The sequence below is a fragment of the Lottia gigantea genome, assembly GCF_000327385.1.
Source record: "Lottia gigantea unplaced genomic scaffold LOTGIsca_160, whole genome shotgun sequence".
NCBI classification, from domain to species: domain Eukaryota; kingdom Metazoa; phylum Mollusca; class Gastropoda; family Lottiidae; genus Lottia; species Lottia gigantea.
The window spans coordinates 27,155-40,923 of NW_008707966.1; positions in this window are offsets into that span (position 1 = coordinate 27,155).

Sequence of the window (13,769 nt, forward strand, 5' to 3'; positions counted from 1 at the left end):
CCTGACTGTTTTAAAAATCAAATAAAATTTTGTTTACTATGAAACTTAAGCCATTAAACTTCCGTGTTTTCAGGATTAAAAGTCATTAGAAAATTCGCCATGAAAATCAGAAGAATAGAAATTAATCACGTTACCTGAAAAGAAAAGAAATTTCATTCTACAAATGAAAAAAAAAACATGTAGGAAAATGATAGTCAATTAAAATTAGATTACGATTTCGTTTAATCTATTCTGGTAATTTCTTCTCCATTGTAATCTACCATTTTTTACGATAGTTGCGTTCTAATGACGCCATTTTTCACCAATCAAAGCGTAGGATAAGTTTCATAACAACGATTATGATTTATGAGATATCGGCCATAAATGCTCTACTTTAGGTTTCGCTATCCCACAAATCCTTAATGTTAGCAAGAAACGGGTTTTACATGTAACACTTTGATTGGTTAACAATAAAGTCATTTGAAAACATCTGTGACAGAACATTGTAAGAATAAACGGGGACAAAAAAAATCCGGAAAATCCTCATAACATCAGAAAGAAAGTTTCGTGAAAATACATAATAATTCCTTTAAAATCCAATCTTACTTTCGATATAAAAACATATGAACCCAAACTGTAAAGTATTAGTGTCTAGTTTAACACAGGTTTCAAACAACTCACAAAAACACGGCACTGTTGAACACTTTCTACCCAGCTGTAAATGGGTACAGATAATCTGGGAAAGATCAATTCCAAGAGTTTTGGTCAAGGACAGACAGGATCTTTCTAAACCTACGTTGAACGGTTGTTTCTTTCATTCCTTATTATTTATACACTAACTGACGCCTACGACGTGCAGTCAATACAAACGGTCACCGCTTATTAACTTGTTGATAAACAAATCCCAAGTGTGTGTTATTTACCGTCATGGAATATGTCCTAGGTTGTTGTCTGATAACAGATAAAATCACAAGAATCGTAGAACAGTGAACTAGATTCTTGGCGTGTCTGTCTTTACTTTATAAGCTAAGGTGATGGATTTAGTGAGAAAAGCCAATTCCTTTTGATCCGTTTATCCATTACAAAATAACACACTTTTTCTCTTCCGCATCAACCTTAATGCTTTTCCAAGCCGTTATATTTTCACTATAACCTAATACTTAAATTACATCTTTTTCTTACGTTTGTAATGAAATGTGAAACACATTCAGGCCCATTAGGCTATCTGCACTACACTCTTGTACGCTTTAAATATCTAATGGTTTTTTTACACAGCACTCAAGCCCCGTACACATTACATTTGTCCCTTTAAAAGGGTAGTCTCGAACAAAAATCAACATGGCTGTGTTTCTTACTTTACCAAAGTTTTAACTAAATCTTGCCGTTAACTTTTTAAAACTACGTAAACAGTCGCTTTTTCTTTTTTATTGGAAAACTAATTTAAAGAAAAATAAACGCCATATTGTAGAGAAATATTTCCCTTAGGTTTAAAGTAAAAGTATTGAGCTGTAAAATTCCTAGTTTGAGAAATTTTTAAAGGAATTATGGATTTTCGTACTTTTCTAGTACTTCTGAAGACTATTTACATATATTCAAGATCCACGTCATCTTTTAAACAGTTTCAGTTTCATAACGTACATAGAAGTTAATGGCATATTTTAGAAATCTTTAAATTTTACCTAATGAAAACTTTGCATACTGCCCCTTTAAAGGATTGGGAGTATAAAAAGTGGTTAGCGTGTTGAAATACGTTAAGTGTTGTATTTTTAATCAGTTTTGTTTTTTGATAGTTTGATTTAATCTCACGACAATCATCTTTCTTTTATAGTTCCACTTCTCTTGAAAACATGAAAACAATAAACAGTCTTATACGAACCAGCATTTCAATAAAAATTAGAATGATACAAATAGAAACCATTAAGCTTTAGAATGTTTGGAAAATTAAGAAAAAAATGTTCAAAATCCCTTTAAAGATATATACTACCCCAAGAGGCCCAAATAAATGAAATTTTTAAACTTGGCCAAAATGAGTCTTTGTTAATCAGTGGACTTAATGGTTTCATAACTAAAACAGAATCCCTCTTTAATCAAAATAATCATTATAAAACTAAGTAATCATTATAAAACTAAGTAATTATTGAAACATGCTTAGAAGCGTTTTTAAATAATTACTTATTTATTAGGATATTTCGTCTTATATAAACACTCTATTCTTTAGTTATGGCACCTGGTAAGTTCATGATGAACATATACTCTTATTGACCAAGTTTGAGATTTTAAATTTCATGTCAATTTTAATATGAAGTAGTCCTTTAAAGAGGGGGGTTGATTTCAGTCAGAAGTACTAGAAATGTACGAAAATCGCATAATTCCTTCAAAAATATCTCAAACTAGGAATTTCTTTTTCATTTCTATATATGACAGTGTCTCAAAAAACTGTGAGCTGTGATCACTACTATTACTAATTGACGTAGCTAAATTTTTCCCGAGACTGAGACTAAGGTAGGCCTACGATTGGTCGAAAAAATGGCGAAACTGTCCCTTTAAAAGACTCCATGCCTGTTGTCAATAAGATATACATATTGATATTATATATTACCATAGTTTCACACCAACAGCTGGAAATCTCAAACTCTATACATAATAATATCTCTAATCACTTACAATCGACAATGATATAACAGTATACATATCTCAACATCTGATGATATGAGTCATTTAAAGGGACAGATTCGCCATTTTTGAGGATTGAATATATGTAAATAGTCATCAGTAGTGCTAGAAATTTACTAAAATAGCATAATTCCTTCAAAACTATCTCAAACTAGGAATTTCTTTACCTATTTCTATAGATTACAAATAACAGGAATTCATCTGTTAATTATCACCCAGGTAAAAATTACAAGTTTTTTTATTCAGAATAATAAGTGAAATATGTCGTATTTGAGCCTTTATTTCTGTTTTTCCAAAATCTACTTTTTTAATTGTAATCTGAAAAGTTTGCCTCTACATTCATGAGGCAAAAATCATGTTGTCCTTAAAGACAGTTATGTCTTTCATCGCAACGCTTCCGGTAGTCTTCAAAAATTAACCACTTTACCTTAAATAGGTGATATATTCAGCAGATATGTTTATATTTCTAATTTATTTAAAATCTTTTCTTGTCAAATTCTGCATGAGGCATTTGTCTCATTTGCATTGATGTAGTTACGACCCTGCAATCCCGTTTTAATGACATTATTTTTTAACCAATCATGTAATGTAGGACCCGTCTCTTGCTAACAATGAAGTATTGTGGGATAGCGAACCTGTCATATTGAATTATTATTCGCTCTATTCTATTTGCTGTAGTGTTAATATAAAATGTATGTATTTTATGGAAGATAATGTAATCAACCCGACATAAATTAATAATTATATAAAATTAGAATGTCTCAGTCTGTAGAAATAGAATAATACTACATTAATGTCAAACTTGACTTTTAGAGACTTAAGCAAGATTTGTATATTTTAGAATTCGTGAGGTTTTGTAGAATTTTAGCACATATTCTGGTTCAATTCTATATACGATCTAGTTACGCTACAAGTACGATAGGTTCACGAATACATGTATGAAATTACGTACGAATAAAAATGAATTTTTGACTGCTCTTGATAATTCGGACTGTTATTGAATTCGAATCAACGAATGAGTTAAGAATAATTCAGAATGTTTACGAATGGATTACGATGCCTGTGAATGCATTACGATTTTGTTACTAATTAACTAAGACATTTTTTATCGGGAGTTTGTGGCAAAAACATTGAACAGCTCAAAACTTTTGACACGAATTCCTGATAACTCAAGAATTGTAAGAACTAACTACGAATATATGCGAATCAGTTAACTTATAACCACTCGAATGCGAATCCTAAAATTTATCAATTCATGGCCTCTGTGGATGAATAGCATTAGATAGTATACACCATAAACCATCAATGCTTTTACATCTTCACAATCTATTACAAACTGCGTCTGATAACTTGACATCATTAGCCACTCTTCTTGAATTTAGCGATTGGATTGGATTGTATGCTAGCAAATACAGCCAATCAGAGACCTTGACAAAAAAATAATGGTTTATGGTATACAGACTTTCTGTCTAAATCTCTGATTGGCTATATTCGGTGGTGAACTGTCCAATCAAATCGCTACATTTACTTCAGTGATGCATGGAAAGTGCTTAATGTTGTCAAGCATTTGATGCTGTTCGTAATAGCTTGACATTGTGAAGATGTCCCTGATAAACTTGCAAAGTTTATAAAATCTCTTTACTATCACTGTAAAGCTAAGGAACATAGTACAGCTTGGTATCAATATAACATTTCATTCTTTGTGACAAAAGTAAAAACGTTGTAGGATTCGTATTCGCTTTATTCGAGTATAATTGAAATGGAAGAATGTGTCAAACTGGAACATTTAAAAAAGAAAACCTGTCACTAACTGTCAACCAAATCTTTTTCAAATTAGTTTTTTCTATATAAAATATACAGTAGCTGTTATTGAAATGAGTAATTAATTTAGCATCTATTTTACTTGATGTCATCACATTAAATATACTGGAAACATTGGGTACCGTCAGCATCTCGTTAGCTACCTAATACAGACGACGCTTTTCCTTCTAGCAAATTTTAGGGATTGGAAAGATGTCTTCAACTTTTTTAAGTGTATAGGGGACACTGATCGCATAACATTCCAATTATCAATCAGCCGTTATTTAAACTAGTTGGTTTTTGCAAGTTTACTAAAATTAAGCGTCTTATTACGTAGCTAAAGCGAAAGGATTTTGGTTTCCCCCAAATCCACAATTCTAATAAAAAAATCTATATAAGCCCCTGCACAGTAAATAGCCTTCAAGAATATTAATTTTTAGAATGATGAAATTACAGCTTACCTTGGAAACACAAATTTGACTATCTATCGAAGCCCGTACATATCGTTGTGGCCTAGGCCAATGTTTTTATGAGACTATGTTCTGATCACCTTCTATCAGTAAAACCACCCGAGAAACGTCGATTAGTTATTGACTATATAATATATCGTATCTCGACATCAATCTAGAAAATAAAGGCCATAACAGAGATGGTTATAGTCAAGTTTTATTATTCGCACGATGTTTAGTCAACCATATATAAGTTAATACACTTTCTCCACTAGTTATCATCCTATCAAATCATCAAAGCTTTTTCACCAATTTCCTAGAGTCATAAAAACAACCATAACTCAGGGGACAGTGAACGCTCCAAGAGTTTATTTGTTTTAGTGGAATTTGTTGATTTTTGCTGTCGTTTCTATTTGTTATTATTCTTCTACTAGAGTTAAATAATTGAGAATTTTTATCAATAAACATTGTCTCTACTTCCTACACAAAGATAACACTTATACTATGCTCTAAACATCATCTATACTTACAAAGATAACACTTATACTGTGCTCTAAACATCATCTATACTTACAAAGATAACACTTATACTATGCTCTAAACATCATCTATACTTACAAAGATAACACTTATACTATGCTCTAAACATCATCTATACTTACAAAGATAACACTTATACTATGCTCTAAACATCATCTATACTTACAAAGATAACACTTATACTATGCTCTAAACATTAAGAAAGACAAGACTGTTTCTAATCATTTCAACCTCGACGACCATTCAATAGACGATCTCGCCCTAATCCCAATTGAGCGTATAGAAATTGACTTGCCCGAAGATGAAACTACCAAATTCCGTCAATCTTGGGAAGCCCATTGGATTGAGACATTGAATACAGCAAGACCTATAGGACTAAATATTCATCATAATATAGGCATAGCACCCTTTGTTGTCCCGTTTAATACAAGCAGCAATCGAGCAAGCAAGATAGTTCATGTCCACTATAAGAGCCTTCAAGAGAAATTCCCCCATGTCTATAAGCAGAAAATGATAGTTGCATATTCAAAAAATAAGAACTTAAATGATAATATTGTTCATAGTAAACTAAAAACAATCAGTACATAACAGATACTATACTTATTTTTTCTAATTTCAGATCAGAATAAGAACAGAAGAAAACCCAATATCAAGACCCTTAGTCCTAATTTCTAAATAAAGTGTCTGCTCCACCCTAGGCCTGTACATTTGGGAGAATCAAACCCTCCCTTCCCCAAAATCTAAACATTACCTATACTTACTGAACAAAGATAACACTTATACTACACTAAACATTATCTATACTTACTGAACACTTATACTACACTCTAAACATTATCTGTACTTACTGAACACTTATACTACACTATAAACATTATCTATACTTACTGAACATTTATACTACACTATAAACATTATCTATACTTTCTGAACACTTATACTACACTCTAAACATTATCTCTACTGACTGAACACTTATACTACACTATAAACATTGTCTATACTTATTACACAAAGATAACACTTATACTACACTCTAAACATTATCGCTACTTACTGAACACTTATACTACACTATAAACATTATCTATACTGACTACACAAAGATAACACTTATACTACACTCTAAACACAATCTATACTTACTGAACACTTATACTACACTCTAAACATTATCTATACTTACTGCACAAAGATAACACTTATACTACTGAACACTTATCCTACACTCTAAACATTATCTCTACTTACCGCACAAAGATAGCACTTATACTACACTCTAAACATTATCTCTTCTTACTGAACACTTATACTACACTAAACATTATCTCTTCTTACTGAACACTTATACTACACTAAACATTATCTCTTCTTACTGAACACTTATACTACACTATAAACATTGTCTATACTTACTACACAAAGATAACACTTATACTACACTATAAACATTGTCTATACTTACTACACAAAGATAACACTTATACTACACTCTAAACATCATCGTTACTGACTGAACACTTATACTACACTATAAACACAATCTATACTTATTGAACACTTATACTACACTATAAACATTGTCTATACTTACTGAACAAAGATAACACTTATACTACACTCTAAACATTACCTATACTTACTGAACAAAGATAGCACTTATACTACACTAAACAGTATCTAAACTTACTGAACACTTATACTACACTCTAAACATTACCTATACTTACTGCACAAAAATAACACTTATACTACACTCTAAACATTTTCTATACTTACTGAACACTTATACTACACTCTAAACACAATATATACTTACTGAACACTTATACTACACTATAAACATTATCTATACTTACTGCACAAAGATAGCACTTATACTACACTCTAAACATTATCTCTACTTACTGAACAAAGATAGCACTCACACTCTTACTTTTTACTTACATTTTTACTTTGTACCAGTGCCCGTGCCTTCTGTTGAATAGTGACTAGTTTCTTGTCAATAGTAACTGGTTTCTTTTCATGTCTAAACTAATTACTAACTTAATTACTGAATAAACAGAACTGTATATGCCGCTATTTTAATATTATCCCAGACAGTCGAATGTAAGAAATATGCTTCTAGATATACGAGCTTGTGAACATGATATAATGAGATAGGGTTGATGGAAATAGCCTCCAGACAGACGAAGCTATTGTTGGATAAAAACAACCCCCAGGGAGCTAGAAAACGTGTTAATCATGTACTATGTTTGGTGTGCTATTAACAACCAAATGATGATCTCAAATAAAAAGCATTGATTTTAAGAGATTTGCCTATTACACGATACGGACATATATTAAGCCTCGCTGATATCCATGGCTTATTGCTTCATTATCTTCCTGACGAAGGCGGTAACAGGCTGATTCTTCGCCTTTCATTGTTAATTTGTAAAGAAAGTATGACAAAACCATGTTTCTAAAGGTTTAGAATTAGATTTTTTACATCACCACAATGTCATGCTATCTAGAACTCCTTTAAAAATTAGAATGAAAGACGAATATCTTTTTTCCGTCCATTTTTTTTTGCACACACGCTCTGTTTATAATATCGAAGGGCCTTTGTGTAACGTCATAAAACGCTCAGATTTAGTTGAATAATTGCAAGATCCACATACATTTGATTAGAAATTGGAATGATGTAAATAAATGCTATAGAAAACTTCTTAACAATTCCTTTATGGCTTATGAAATACAACGTGCCAAAACATAAAATACCATTATGCTTTTAAGACAGGATACTTTCAGTTAAAACCGGATTAAAGATTTATAAAGAAACTAATGTAATACATCCACGAAGTAATTCCCTGATTTTTTCACCCATAAAGAAAGATGTAAAATACTAAAAACTGAGCGGGCGGATTCCGAGTGAAAGATTCATTATCAGCTTTACTAATCCGTGAAACTCTTAAAGGTATACTACCTCTTGATGAACAAAATATTGAATTTGTTAAGCTTGCTTAAAATGAGTCTTTGTTCATCAGTGGACTTAACTGATGTCATAACTACAACAGAATCTCTCTATAATCAAACACATCCATAAAACTTACTATAATCCATTCAACTAAGTAATTTGGAAACATGCTTAGAAGCGTGTTTAAATGATTACTTAGTTTAATAGATATATCGTTTTATAAAGAGATTCTATTCTTTAGTCATGGCACCTGGTAAGTTCAACTTATGAATATATACTCTTATTGACCAAGTTTGAGAATTTCAAATTTAATGTCATTAAATCCAATCAAATTTTATAACTAAGATTTGTTTTAATGACAATAATGCCAGAGTTAGAGAGAACTCCCTAGTCGACCCAGACCAACTTTCTAATTTCTACATCTAAAGTAGTCCATATCTTTCCTTTTTAAATTTTGGAGAATTACGCTATCTCATCTCCGAAATGAAGTTCTATAAGTCGAAAGAGCAAATATAGAACAAAAACCACCACCAAGAGTTTTACTATTGTTTTAGTTGTTCAGAAATTTGGTTTTATAGTTGGAATCCAACTTTTCATTCGATGAAATCTAAACATTTAAATTTTTGAACATATAAATGAAATGAACTTTTTTTTCTTTTTTTTTTCGTTGTGAAATTTGTTCCTGAAGTGATAAAAATAAACATTTTCTACGGATTGTGAGATTTCTTACAAAGACCCGAACGTAGACCTACATTAGAAAGAATGATATCTTTAAAGAAGAAAAAGAATCTGTAGAAAAGTAATCCGTGGTTTAATAACCAGGATTAACGCCATTTTAAAGAGATGTTTTTTAAGTTAATTAAAACTTTCTCTATATGTGAAACTTTCAATCTTTTTTAGTATTCCTGTTGGACTTTAGATACACTTCTAAATGTCGGCTATAAGATCAAAGATTCTAATTTCAAGAGAAAAGAAAGTGTTAAATAGTTTCATCTTCTCAGACAGTGTTAGAATTCAGATATTACTCAATCGTATTGAACATCTTTTTTTAAATTTCAGTCTTATAAGTTAAGAAAGAAACATCTTATTTTTCAAGGAGAGTAACGAAAGTTCACGGGGATACTGTTTACCAACTGGTCCAAGACCAAACCTCTATATTCTATATTCCAAATTTTTACAGTTGAGCCGACTGGAATAATAAGGAAATGTGACTTCCACACGCTGATTTGTTCTGTAGTTTGCTTATTTGTAGCCTACCCTGAGATATTAACAATATGGACGGTTGAAGAATCGTGTTACAGCTAATTGGCTTTAAAAACCTATTATTATCTCATAACCACCAACAATAGAACTACATGCAATCACCTGACATTTTGAAAGGAAAATTGAAACGCTTCACCGGAAATGACGTAAGTTGTATTCAACCGTTGTACAACGGCAAAAGCTGAAACAGGAAATGAATTTTTAGCCTTAAAGGGCTCTAGTCGTCTAAATACTCGCTGATGCAGTTTTTGAATTTTTTAAACCATTTCGAGTAAGAAATCTGGAGTTAAAATAAATGGAAAGAATTTGAATTTTCTCTTAAATTGACATAGTCGTTTAGATATTTACTTTACCTTGTTCTTGTGGAACCTTTAATATGAAATACACGGGAGTCCACTGTATATAGAGGTTTGGAATGGCTACGTTGAGGCGGAAGTGACGACATTATAGGTTACAGATTATTACCGTGCGTTTATCACTAATGATATCAGTAAATTCTGCAAAAAATATCTGCTTATAAGTCTAATAAGTAATACGGATAGTCAATATAAAAGCCTATTGTTGCTCTGGTTACGTTTTCAAAATTTGGACAAGCGAACCTTCAAGTGCATATAGAAAGTAGCCTACTGAAGGAACGAAGGAGTCTCGATTCGGTTCACCGAAAAACAAGACAAAACTGTCCCACCAACCTTCCATCAAACTGTGCAGCTATGGCATTTCCCAAAACTGAGGAAGGTCCAGCCTTCAGTGCCTTGACTCTCCCCATCCCATCCCCAATTTAACACTCTCAAATTGTATTTTATATAGGGAAAGAAAAACACGTGAGAACCCTGCCCCGATCTTATGCTTCATAGTAACTTCACTGCTGTTGAGATTTTTTTATTGTCATGTTTAATGTAGAAACTTGATTCCCTGAAGTATTCAGAAGTTTAAAATTGAAAGCAACAAGAAGAAATTAACAAGACCCTTGATAAAACTAAGATGTCGTCTAATGGCGAAGAGAAATCAGGATAAGTAGTCTTAATATTTATACAGCTAATATAATAATCGATACAGCTCTTAACTAATGTAATAAGTCAACGGAGACATCTTAATATAAACATTATAACAGACCCACATCTTACATTTAATGACTCGAATATTCAACATCCATTTATTCATTTTATTTATTAATTTCACATGTACCCTACAAAATTAAGAAAGAAACAACAATTTGTACAAGATTAACAACTTTTAATGGGACAGGTGTCATTTCTGGGGGATAATTTGGGTCTTAAATATTTGTAAATAGTCTTCAGAGATACTAAAATCGCATAATTCTTTAAAAAAAACACCTCAAACCAGGAATTTTACTTACTATTTCTATTTATGTTTTTCTGTATGTGGCAGAGTCTCAAGAAATGACGAGTCGTCATTTTAACATTCAAACGCGCATAATTCTAGGCATACATGGATTTGAGGCTAAAATTTTGAGAGTGAGCTGTGAATACTGTTACTGATTGGCTTAGATAAATAATCCAGTTTCTGAGAATGATTGATCAAAAAAATCCCTAAAAGTCCTCGGTATTGATCTTTCCTGCATTATCCGTACGCTTGTCTTCTAGCCTATACTTGACCAAACATCTTGTCATTGATCTTTCCTAAATCATCGACACAATGGTTAGTTTCATTTATACGAGATGAAGAATGAAACAAACAAGTAAAAAAGGGACTACAACTAAAAGTTCACAAGGATCCTTTCTACCAGCTGATCCGTACTCATATGGCTTCAATATTTCAACTCACGTCAAAATGCAAAATTTACCTCTTAGTACACCGCATGGCGTTGCCCGTTCTCATGAGTCATATCAGGTGCATAAAACTCCATTTCATTTTATTATGATAAAATTTGGGATAATAATTAACTTTGTTCAAATTCTAAAACATGACTGATTTGTTTGGTCAGGTATGAATTGATCTGGTTGTATCTAATTTTGATGACTTTTCTTTGATTTCGCCATACTTGAGACGATATTTTGGTTAACAGAATTGTCTTGCTTATACGGATTATTATATGTATTTTTGTCCAAGCGAGAATATTTCTTTCAGAAAATGGGTGCTAATATTAGTTTTTTGATTCGACTGAATGCCAAGTCATTATCAATAAAATGAAACAAAATAACAGACTGAAGATTCTAATGTCTTAAAGAGAGTGTAACTGTAAAACGGATTTGTAGATTCAATTCGCAATCATTCCAATTTTCAGTCAGACTGATTTTTCCTATTCCACTAATGCATCTTATGACGTCACCATCACAAAGGCCCTTAGACCTAGCACGCATGCAGCAAATAAAATAAAGCCGATTAACTTTTGGTAAAATTCAATTTTATGTTTTATTTGGACCACATAGAATTATCTTAAATACATTTTCAAATAAACGACTTTAATGCTTAAGATAAAGTTATTCTTGGACAATTTTAACTTTTAATTTTATTTGTAAATTCGTTTTCCGCTCTTTTTAGACCATTATTCAGAAGATGAAGACAAACTTAGCCATATTAACTCGTAATTTCTATTCATGTCAGAGATCGCCTTACATCCTTTACATGGTTTCTGAAGGAAGATTTAAATCAAGGATGACACATCAATTTTGCAAAAAATGGAACATGAAATGAATTTCATATCAAACTTCTACTCAGTTGTTCCTTCAGGAGGAAACAAAGATATCTATTTATCGTCTTGATAACGTTCACAGTAGGTTTTCCAAGCCATATTAGAACTATCCACACAATGGTGAAAATTTAACTTAATATTATGTCTTAGTGATAAAGCTTTAGACTCTTTTGTCATATATAGATTTGGCATGTGGTTTGAATGGAAAATAAGTTTTCAATGACCATAAAGAGTAAAGAGTTACTTGTTAGTTGGTCCATACAAAGAGTAGAATTATCTCGAATGACTGGTTACTGATAATATTTAAGATTTAAAATAATTATAATCTTTTTACTATAATTTTATTCGATTGATACGGAATTCATTAACAGCTTGCGATAGTGACATCAAAACATAGTCATAAAACGCTTAGAAGAACCACAGACTTCTGACTGAAAATTTGAATGATGCAAATCGATGTTATCAATGTCCCGGTATATATTTAATGATTTTAGAAAAGCTTTTGACAATCTCTTTAACCTAGCACAATGTCTGGGTATCAGTTGGTGATAATTACCATCTATTACTCGTCACGTCTCATTATTCAACCACATTTCCAGTAGAATCGCTAAATTAAATCCTAACCAAAAACTTAATAGAGCTATCAGAAAAGCAATTTTTACACAAACTATACAATTTGTTTATCACTTAAAATAAGAAATATTCTGATGCCACGGCATGTGCTAACGGTCGGCTCACCTTATATGGTCCAAGAGCAGAGAGCTTCTCAGTCTGTCCCAGATTTTTCCAGATTTACGATATTTCAAACTATTTCAATCTTCATTTATGTGGACTCACTCCACTAAAACATTTTATGCAAATGATTGTATTTGTACAGGAATGTAGTCCAGGCTATTTTTAGAAATCTTCTTTCTCTCTCCCTTTTGGGGTTTTTGCCTGCCTTTTTTGGGGTAAAATTTGGTCTAGATTTGGTGAGATGATGAGAGACCTAAAGGCGGAAGGCTAATTCTAAAAATAGTCGTTTTGTGAAGTGCCAAACTCTAGCGGATGAGTATAACCGGTAGTAGTCTACTTTCAATTTTAGTAGCTCAAAATTTTCATGGTCATCATATAATGAATTTTTTAGGAGACATTGAGAATTGGTCAGGCTTTCATTCGACATATTGGAAAGCTTTCAACGAGATTTCTGGAAAAAGTTATAGAAGGTTGAATTTCGTGTTTTAACATGGGAAGAGATGGCAAATGAATTAGTGGAGTGAGTCCATGTCAGTGATTCAAGGGAGGTAATGATATTAGCGACTGTCGAGTAAACAACAAGTTACATTACATTCCCATCGTTCCCGACTCCTCTCCAGTCAACTACTACATAATTCAGTCAAACATCATCAACATCTGTATCATTACTAACCTTTACTGTAAACTAGAGTCAAACATCATCAACATCTGTATCATTACT